This window comes from Scophthalmus maximus, chromosome 6 (genome assembly GCF_022379125.1).
Source record: "Scophthalmus maximus strain ysfricsl-2021 chromosome 6, ASM2237912v1, whole genome shotgun sequence".
Taxonomy (NCBI): Eukaryota; Metazoa; Chordata; class Actinopteri; order Pleuronectiformes; family Scophthalmidae; genus Scophthalmus; species Scophthalmus maximus.
Window position 1 is genome coordinate 13,717,570 of NC_061520.1, and position 10,662 is coordinate 13,728,231.

Here is a 10,662-nt window from a genome sequence, read left to right on the forward strand (position 1 = left end):
CAATGATTGTAAGAAGACTCCAGTTGTTATTGCTGCCACAGCGGTTTAAGTACTGAGTCTGACTTTCATAAATCAGAGGTTTTACTTTTTTACTTTTAATCAATTATTTCTATTACAAATTATTTCTAAAACCTCAATATGGGTTGAAGCCAATGCATCATGGAAATAGGTGAAAGTGACATTGATCTTCTCATCTCCCAACATCAAAGCAAATAAATATGTTTCCCAAAATGTTAAAGTTAGATTACATTTAACCCCCCGACCCCCCAAAAAAGGAGTGGTCCAGCTGTTTGTTTGTTTGTTTTTAATTGTACAATGTTTTCCCAGGTCCTTTGCCTGAAATGGTAAAATCATACACCAGCATAATAGATAAAAATGTAATTCTAAATATATTAAATCTCACATCAGTACGATGCTGACTATGTCCTTATTTAATGGGACACCTCTACACCAGGATTTACAGTGATCCAGTTCACGTATGGATTAGAAAAAGAAGAGACACAGGCTTTTCCTTCGGCCCTGATGCCAGGCCCCACAAATCCCTGAGGCTTCATTAACCCGCGCCGAGTACGGAAGAAGTTCATCAGGGTAAATGATCGAGCCTGGATGATCGGTCTCATCAATCGTCTCAACAAGTCAAGTAGGATGACAAGCAGCAATTACCTGTATTGATGGAGATTATTAAAACGCAGCAAGCAGATATTAATTCCCACATAATTTTTTTTTACTGTTTCAAAATACTGACTTACCCATCAAAACAACACAGCGCTCTCAACAAGAGTCAGGCTGCAGACCCCATTCATTAGGGTTTTTCTCTGTCTTTCTCTTTCTCTTGTTTCCATGGAAACTTGCCAGTAGATGGAGAGGGTGAAAGGGAAATATAAGACAGACCACAAGAAGTGGGCCAGTCTGACCATGCATGCATGGTGCTGGGTCCCATGGGACAACTGGGAAACCTGTGAACTGTCCAAACTAATCCGACTGCAGTCAGATCTTTTCATGTTCTGACTTTTAAATGACATCAAAACCCAAAAATAACAATAAATGACTGATACCATCATCTTTTTTTATGTGTATAGATATTCTAATATCTTTGATCCATAGTTGTCCAGCATTTGTTCTGCAACGAGTTCCGGCCTTTTAGAGACGCTCCATGTGGACACACTGCAGTCTTTTGAGGAGAAACAAGATGTGACATTTTGCATCACATTTGCTGAACTGTCAGCCAAATTCAAAGGATCATTTTTCTTCCACACAAAAATAAGTGTGCGATGTCCGACTTTCCATATGCTCCCTAAGCAGCTTGTCAACAAGTGAAAATCCACTGCAGTAGCCCTGCGCACATGGGCCAAGTCATTACTTCTCTTGCATGCAAAGGCTACCGTAGACAAGCGAGAGACCACAACTGTGTACAACCAGAAGGTTTCGGTGTTTGGGGAGTGCATCCTGGCTGGAGTGCAGCTCTGCACTGATTAAAATGGGTTCATTTTGAATCGACATTCTGCAGTGCAAAATCTGTCGGCAGTTACACTGGTGAAGCACTTAAGCACACGGCCCCAAGAGAGAAGAACGGTGACAAAAGGATTTCTGGCTGACACATTGTCAGTTTCGTCCGCGATCCTGCTTTCCCACAGGGGGCATCCATCTCACCAGGGGGCTCCACGTCGCTCTCCGTCTTTGTTCACTACACTGCAATATCCAACCCATTATGGTCGCATATACTTTTAAACAAGCTGTCCAAGTCACGAGCAGGAGGGTTGGTAATCTCCACATCTCCTCCTCACTTCTGTCCAGTAAATATGAAGCTACCAGTAATGTGTAAGCTTGGCTTGGGAGAGCAGGGGGGAACTATGGAGCCCCCAGAGTCCTGGAAGATGTTATTTATTCATCTTGTGTGCACAGGATTTAAAAAAATATATCTTTCAGGACTTTGAGGGTTTGGTAAGAAATGGCCAGCTTGGCTCGGTCTGAAGGTTATAAAATCTGCCTCCCAGCATCTCAAAAGCTCACCAATTAAAGGGAAAACAAGACATTTGGGGAATTGTACTTCTTTCGTTGCCAGTAATATGAAGAGTTGACTTCACTCTCATGTTTGCACACTTAATATGAAGGTACTGATCAGCATCTGGCTCACTTAGTTATCACAAGGACTGGGAACTGGAAACATCTTACTAATTATTTTGTTGTATCTTGTTTGTTTAATCCTTTAAAGAAAAAAGGCCAAGCAAGACACATTGGGGGTTTAAAGGAGTTTTTGTGACAGACTAATTTCTTGACCAGCACATGACAACCACAACACGCTGTTTCTCCTCTTCAGTTTTTGTGTGGATTAAACAAATCAATTACAACAAGTAGTGAGCAGGGATACAGTGTGATTGACAGCTAGTACCGTCCAATCGATGCATGGTTGCAGGTGTAGGTGGAGCGCACATTGGATGAGCTCTCAGTCAGACCCAACCCCGCTCCCAGGTCTGGTTCCAAAGAACCTAGCTGACGCCGGGCAAAATGCTCGAGTCAAGGCTTCGAAAACAGAAGTTGACAAACCACTGGGTGACGTCACGATGGGTTGCCACTTGGTTACAATTCCCAAATACTGTGTGTATGTATAAATGACAGATGCTAAGAGCAATATTTACACTTTAGATGTAGAATCCCACCCAGGAATTCTGTCTACACGTCAACTTCAAAAGGAAGAACATGCCTCTCATTCTCCCTCTCTCCTCCTATACAGCCCTCTCTGTTTCCCTCCTCACCAGATGGCCTTTTTAATTCAAGAGCGTGAAGCCTGCCAGCCTCTTACACACTTCAAGCCAGACTGTGCGAAGGAATGGGAGGAGTGCATGGGGGGGGGGGGGGGGGGGGGGGGGGTGGAAAAAAAATCCAAGGAAAGATAGGAAATGCGTGAGAGCAGAAAAAATGAAAAGAGACAGCAGTGTGGGCAGCAGTGTGAGGGGGATAAGGGTGGGGTTTGAGAAAGATCCATCCAGGCTTATTTTTTTTTATGACACTCATTTGTCCCACGAGTGGAGTGCAGCATTAATATGGTAATATCCCCCCAGGCGAGAGCAAGTGGTGAAGGGTAGTGGTCATCTGCTGCATATGCAGCCCTGAGCCTGGATGAGCAGGTCGGAGATCCCAGTGGAATGACTGAGAGCCTGGTTAAGAGGAAGCAAAGGTAATGGGAGTCAGGCTTCTCTAAAATCACATTGCAAGCTGACAAAGAGAATATTCCTGGGTGGAGGGGAAGACTGAAGATGGTCTGCTAATGGGGAAGAAGGCACAATAGTGCCCACACCAGTACACACACACACACACACACACACACACACACACACGTTACCATGCACAAACAATACAGTAAGCTTGAATTCTGGGACCACCTGTGACGAATGACCCTCTGTAATAGATTTCAATTGAATATTTGACGCTTGATTCAATTGCTTGACACATACTAAAGGATTAGCAATATTCCTAATGTACATCTTCACAGAAGCATAATTCTAACCTTTAAAATAATTATTTTGTGTCTGACTAACTAACTGGTGGAGGAAATAATCAGTCACTCCAGGGCAGAGTTTTTCCTCACCTCCAAATCTCTGTGGACAGTCACACGTCTCCTTAACACAGGTTCTTCCGCCTCACTGTTACACTTTAAAAACGTGATCTGTAGAGACTGGTGATGAAAGTTTCAGATATTTACAGGAAATGCTCATCGAATCATCTCTGAACACCACTCACAAGCGACTGTGTGCTGGAGTCTGGTCCGGGTCCTTCTGCAGAGAAGATTGACTGGATCAATGACAACCCCTTGGACTTAACACCAGTAAAACAATCAAATGTCTCCCAAAAAACACCGCCCCTGACCTTTCCCGATGAGGTCATTTATACAATTAGCAATTAGAGAGTGAGGAGGTCCCTGAAGTTTGAATTTCAAGACGTTCTCTGAGTAGCAGCTACTGCAATTAGGAAGACATCAATCGATTCAGGGGCTCGCTGCATCGCTTTAACTGCTTTCTGTCACGCGCGAGGGAAAGAGGAAACCCCATGTCCTCCTGATTATCATACAGTCAACCTCCTTCTACATGAAGTATGCTCTGCTTTACAAACAGCTCGCCTCATCTTTCAAAGCCAACTGTACTGCACCTCCCCCTCATCCATCTCCTCCTCTCTCTCTCCACCTGTATAGGGGGAATCCCTCGAATGTGTTCGACAGTCCCTTCGCCTCCCAGGAGCCCCATTCTGCCTGCCTCATCAAACATTCATCCTCTCTCTTTGTCTCTCAGAGATCATTAGCGCCAGGCCCGTGATTGGCTGGAAAACGCCATGATGGACGTATGGTGCTTTTGTTTTTTATTGTACGGTTGAATTATTCATCGTCGCAGCACCACACCGTTCGAAGAGAGTGGTCTGAAACACCTTCATTTTGGGGGGTTATGGACTAACGATTGATTTAAGTGAGGGTACGTCAGTTGCCTTATTTTAAATGGGATGAAATTAGAGATCACTTTTTTTCTGTTTTGTATACGGCTATAAGAAAGTGCAATCATTCAGCTTCTCTAGTTTAACTTTTTCAAGTTTCATTCAAAAGTTTCCGTCAACCATTGATGCAACACGTTAATTATCAATTCAATGTTTTTAAACATTTTCACTTGATTTTCCGTTAATTATAACCATAATCAAAAGGGTCACCAGTCAATATCAGTCTGATACGTACAGTGACATTCATTAACTCAGACGTCTTGATCTCTGGGAAGTGCAGTGCAAAGCCCCCACAGCTATGATGACATATCACCAGAACGCTATTAAAAAAGAGGCGCTTGAGGTCCAGCACTTTATTGCAGTGGTGCGGGGGGTCGGGACCTCTACGAGATTAATCTGGTGGGTAACACGATGATTGCCGAGACAGGAATTCATTAAAAACATTGATTCACTGATTCACAAATGTTATATAGACTTTTCTATACAATGCACTTTAATGCTCCTATAATTAATAAAATGAAAGAAAAAAAATCTTGGTGGGTTTGAGCTACTCTCAATTAATAGTCAAGGTATGTCAGTGTTTGTAAACCGCTGCTTTAATGCATTAATATTGGGTCTCAAATCACTCAATTCTTCTGTCAACACTTTGTGTTTGTCTTTGTGCCACCACAAACAAAATTGTTTTCAAAGTCTGAGCTCAGCCTGCCTGATGCTCCTCCTCCGTCAACGTTTGTCTTTACACGCCAAAATATCCTAGTATTAAATATTAAGCTGTAATAGTTTTTAAAAAATATTAATTCTACTCTTTCAAGTTCTCCTAATCCCTACGATATTACTGGAGACACACGTTATTTTATCAAGAGCTGGAAGTGATGAACCACAGTTCATTATCACTCCTATATAATGTTGATATGGCTGACCTAGAACCCCTCGCTCACACATACACAGAGACTGTCAAACAGGAATGAGTCATTTACAGTCAGTGCAGCGGTTGGTTTTCATCAGAGTCATGCACGCATCATTAATTAATAGGAAGCTTGCTTTAGGAGTAGTAAGACCGTGTATTAATTGTCCTACTTGATGAAGAAATCCACTGTTGTTTCACTATGATTTTCATAATTATAAGATGGCATTGTCAGTGAGTGGGTAAGGCTGACTTTGCAGACACATTTAACGTATATAATTGAAAATCTATTTTTACAAAGAATACCGCCTTAAAACGTACCCACTGAAATCATTTCCATCCATTCTGTCGGAAACTTTGCCTCTGAAATTAGGGCCAGGACACTGTTTTCCATCACACGGTTAACTGTGCCTTCATCGTGGACACGAGAAGCAGACGGTCCTTATTAAAGCTGGTGCATATTGTACCGTCAGCTCACAGAATACAAATTGGTACTTAAATACCTACATTTGCAATACTGGCAGAGGCACATTAAATATTCAATTAAACAGATGTTATAGACGTGCAGGTGTAGAAGTATATACCAGACTATATAGACATGACACTGGCAGACATCCAACTGATGAATCTCACTTACACCTGTGTGTGTGTGTGTGTGTGTGTGTGTGTGTGTGTGTGTGTGTGTGTGTGTGTGAGCGCGTGTGAATGCGTGCGTGTGTCCGTGAGGAAGACTGGGCTATCAAACTGTCCTTTTTGATGGGACTGGAGGGATTCATCATACAGAAATTGAATCTCTGGTGCCTGGCAGCTGATACAACCGGAGCATATTGTAAAAAAAAGTCTGAGTGACGATGAAGCGGAAGCAGATGTCTCTCGACTTAAAACCACAAAGTTTAGCCACGCTCCGTTAAATGCAATGATTTAGAAGACAAGCCAATTATTGGTCCTGTTGTTTCCTCCGAACTACTGGACAGCCACCGTCCACGGCCATGCACTCTACAGATCCCCGTACAGCGGCTGTGAGGAGACGGCTCTCACGACAGAGTTTTTAGAGGCTCTTGCTGTGATAATGAAGTTGCCTGCACTAGAGGTATTCAGCTTACACTTTTTAAAAGTGAGAAATAGACGTTTGCTGTTTTTTTTGGTGTCTCTTTGCAGATAGTTGTGCCGTTGTAATTAGTCGCAGCTTCCCCCTGTGTCGTCCTCACACTGCACAAGTGTGTCCCCTGCAAACATCAAGGTAAAAGTAACGGGTGAGGAATAGTGGCTGTGGAGGGACCACAGGTCAGACAGCCGCACCTCCTCCTGATGTATATATATATATATATATATATATATATATATATATATACATCAGGAGGATTCAGATGATGGCAGTGTAATATATGTTCTTCTTCAGTCGGCCATCGCCTGAATTATTGACAGAGATCAACATCTTCAGCTGTGAATGCATCCGATCCTTCTTCATTCTCACAGGGGGAGCTTTTCCTGAAACGCCTTATTCTGTCATGTAAGAAATTCATATATACTGATTATCAATTAAACTGCTGTTGATATAGTTTAATGGTGATGACGTGTACATCTTCTGTATGTGTATATATATATATACATAGTTTAAGAATCGCTGTGTGGGCTGAACGGATTACACTTAGAGGGATTTCTATTGTGTCTTATCTGCTGAACATGCAGCACAGATGCCCCCTGGGACCAGAGGAAGCGTCCACAGTACATTTTTGCTTCCTGTAATGACTTTGTCCAGCATTAGCGACGCAGCCTCTAAATATTGGTGCCTTTGGGTGTTCATTCATATTCCTCTTGTGTTTAACTATGTATCTTGAACTCCTGCTGATCTGATAGTGGAAGAAGAAGTCTGTGACACGCACAGTATCTCACTGCGCTCATGCTCAATTTGGAACAGTGTGATGTTAATCTGCACTTACTGCTGACTATTACTATATGATCATTATGTATATATATATATATACACATATGAATATATACACGACACAGAAGTGATACAATGTATCATTTTATCACCTCGTTTGTTTGAGGTAGTAGGATGAAACTGATGAAATGCCCTTCGAAGAAAACAGAAACAAGGCGTAAAACGTCTTCTCTCCAAACACCACTTGGCCAAATTCTCGAGTCGTTTAAAATTTGAATCGACTTTCTCGGCTGCGTTTCGCACTATTTTTGTTGCGCAAAGTGATTTTTATCGGATGCGGGGCATCGGGCGCCATGGCATCGCATTGATCTACACACACACACACACACACACGCACACACACATCTACTTCATGTACTTTCCCGACAAACCAGCTCCGACACTGTGGAAGTTCACACGTCGACACTCAGCATCTCTTACCTGTGCGGGCTCCCTCGCGTTCCGGCGCTTCTGTGCGATGAGTGAACTGCATCGAGCCGGCGCGGCAGCATCCTCCTCCGCCGCGGGGTTGAGGGGGGCTTTGGGTTTTTGTGTGTTTTTGTTTAGGTTTTTTAAAAACAAAGCCAGAAATCAAAGAGCGGCAGGTGAATTGCTCCGGAGCCGCCGGGTGAATGGAGATGGAGGAGGAGGAGGAGGAGGAGGAGGAGGAGGAGGAGGGTCGTCGCCGGCTGAAGTTTGCGCCGCGCGTGCAGCGGAGCGGGAGCTGTCCGTGGTGCTGCAGACACAGTCTCACGTGCACGACGAGCCGCCGGGTGCTGGGGGTTCAAGAGCCCCCCCCCTAACAAAAGAACTAAAACAAAAACACTTACGCTGCCGCCCACTTCGACGTTCTGATGGAAAAAAACGCGCGTTTTACTTTCTTGAGATAAATTTTACAATTTCAAAAAAATGGTTGCCATTCTAAATCCGATAGGATGCCAGACTGAAGAAATGATTATCATCCCCGTAAACAAAGGGATCAGACAAATCGACCTGTTACTCGAGGCTTTTGCAAAGATCTGGCAACATTGATTTCAAACGTATCAGCTGAGAGAAGCGCGCGCTGCGGATTGGCGCAGCCACCTGGGAGAGCGTCAACTCTCACACAGGTGCGGACAGTCGGACAAAGACAGGCGCAGTTGCTCCGCGCACGATCTCCAGACCAACACGGTGTGATTCGGAGCAGGAGCCGAGAAGAATGTGCGGCGTCTGGTCGGGAGCTGTTGGTTTGGATGAGAATATCAACGAGGAGAACGCTTTAGGCATCGCCCCCTGTTTTGTCAGTTCGTTAGTTCGGCCACGCGAGCTTCAAATAAGGATTTCTTTGAAGACCGCCTATCCGCACGCAGCGGTGGAAAGGTTTTATTCGGGAGCAGCAAACAAGTTGTGACACGGCACGGGAGTGCGCGAGGTCAGTCCCGCGTGGCACGGCGACGCGCGCCGGGGACACGCGCTCTTGAGAGGGAAGCGACCCCTTTCCTCTCCTGTCGAAAGCAGACACGCCATGGTCGGCAATCTAAATTTATATATTGAGACACCCCCCCCCCCCCCCCCCCCCCCCCCCCCCCCCTAATATCTCTCTCCACGTGCAATGTAATGAGATTAATAATTAACGTCATGGGAAGGCAATAATCTCCGTGCCCTCGTCGCCGCATGACACCCCCGTGGGTTTCACAATTCATTAAATCAGGAGCTGACCCAGTGTCATCGCAGTCTGTTCCTGACTGATTTTCATTTTCGCCTCTGGACAAAGGTTGGGGTGCCACGATTAAAAGTGGGCAGCTGTCCACGCAGACGGGTGACACCTCTGTGGGCAGCACCGATCTCATCTCTGATGAGGAAGAAACCAGAAACGTTCAGGACCGTCCATTGGGTGAAATATTCAAAGATTGATGAGAAGTAAATCTGTCATTTCTCCCATGCGCCTGGACAACTGGCATATAGTGATTCACGAGATGATGTTGGATTTTCTGTGGTACAGACATGACAGAACAGAACACATTTAAGTAAGGACCTGCTGAACTCTGCAAAAGGAATGAATAACGTTTTGGTTTGAGCAATGTCAACACATAATTGGACCCAAGTCTCCCACAGGTGTTCAACTGTAATAACATCTGGTGGATGTGAAGGTCAAAGCATGTGATTCACATCATTTCATACTCATTATTTCATCCAGTGATCCCCTGTGCCACGTATTTATATTTCTCCACTCATTCATTCATGTCTTTCCTATAATTTGTCATCCATTCACAGCATGTCATCTGCCATCAAAGATCCATAATAAACATTGATATTCATTTTTATACATCAACACATAGGGTGTCTGTGGCTCAAGAAGTAGAGCGGCTTGTCCACTAACCATAGGGCCGCTGGTTGGAATCCCCAGGTCAAATTGTCCTTGGGCAAGACGCTTTACCCTAAATTGAGCTGCATATACTGTGTGTGTGTGTGTGTGTGTGTGTGTGTGTGTGTGTGTGTGTGTGTGTGTGTGTGTGTGTGTGTGTGTGTGTGAGAATGGTACTTGTACTGTGAAACACTTTGGATGATCGATAAGACTAGAAAAGCTCTATATACTAAATACGGTCCATTTACCATTACATAACAATATACTGTATGTGTGGCAAGCCAATATCTGCCATTATGTCGGCCTGACCTGGAGCAATAAGAGCATTTTTGTTGTTGTGTATTAACCAGTAAGATTACTACATTGTGTTGTTGGATTCGGAACAAAACATGTGTACTCATAGGTCACAATACTCATTAAGTACTGTAAATAATGACACAAATGCCAAATCACTCAATTACATGCTGGTGCGATCAATGCAGCTCTTGTTGATCTGGATGTAGTAACATTTTGTGATAATATCTTGTTTGTGTTTGTGCTCGCCACCCACAGATTTTTTTGTGCACATTAATCAAGATTCCAAATGTGCCAAGGGGAATTGCTCCCTTAGAACAGCAGTGCTTAAATTGATCAATTTGTGCAGAAAAACACATTAGACCAGTATAAACTCTTTTTTTCCCTTCACTTTTGAATTCCTTTTTTATGCCATTTCCAAAGAATCAATGGCACTGGCCATCTTAACAATGTGAAACCGATGAAAGTAGTTAAATTTAATTTAATTTCATCAGTTATGAAGCGTTCCCTCTCTCACCAATAACTTCTGTACAAAAACGCAGACCCACACTTATATTATGTATATATTACATCTCCCCATTTCTGTTGGGCGGCAAATAAAAAAGGATAAGACTGGTCCTCAGAGTAGTTATGAAGTAGCTTTGTGTTAGGTAGTAGACATCCTTGTCTTAAGGGTGACAGGACTTGTTGTGCAAAAGCATCTATGCACAACTGATA

General features: G+C 43.7%; 1 protein-coding gene across 2 annotated transcripts in view; it reads right to left on the reverse strand.

The window, feature by feature from the left end:
* The window catches only part of grm2a (glutamate receptor, metabotropic 2a), a 28,168-nt gene extending 19,393 nt beyond the window's left edge, over positions 1-8,775 (reverse strand). Inside the window, exon 1 of one of the 2 annotated variants that reach the window (XM_047332957.1) lies at positions 7,749-8,775. The gene's annotated coding sequence lies outside the window, so the exon portion shown is untranslated. The remainder of the gene's footprint in view (positions 1-7,748) is intronic. The other variant, XM_035632777.2, reaches the window with a different exon arrangement.
* Positions 8,776-10,662: the final 1,887 nt, after the last annotated feature.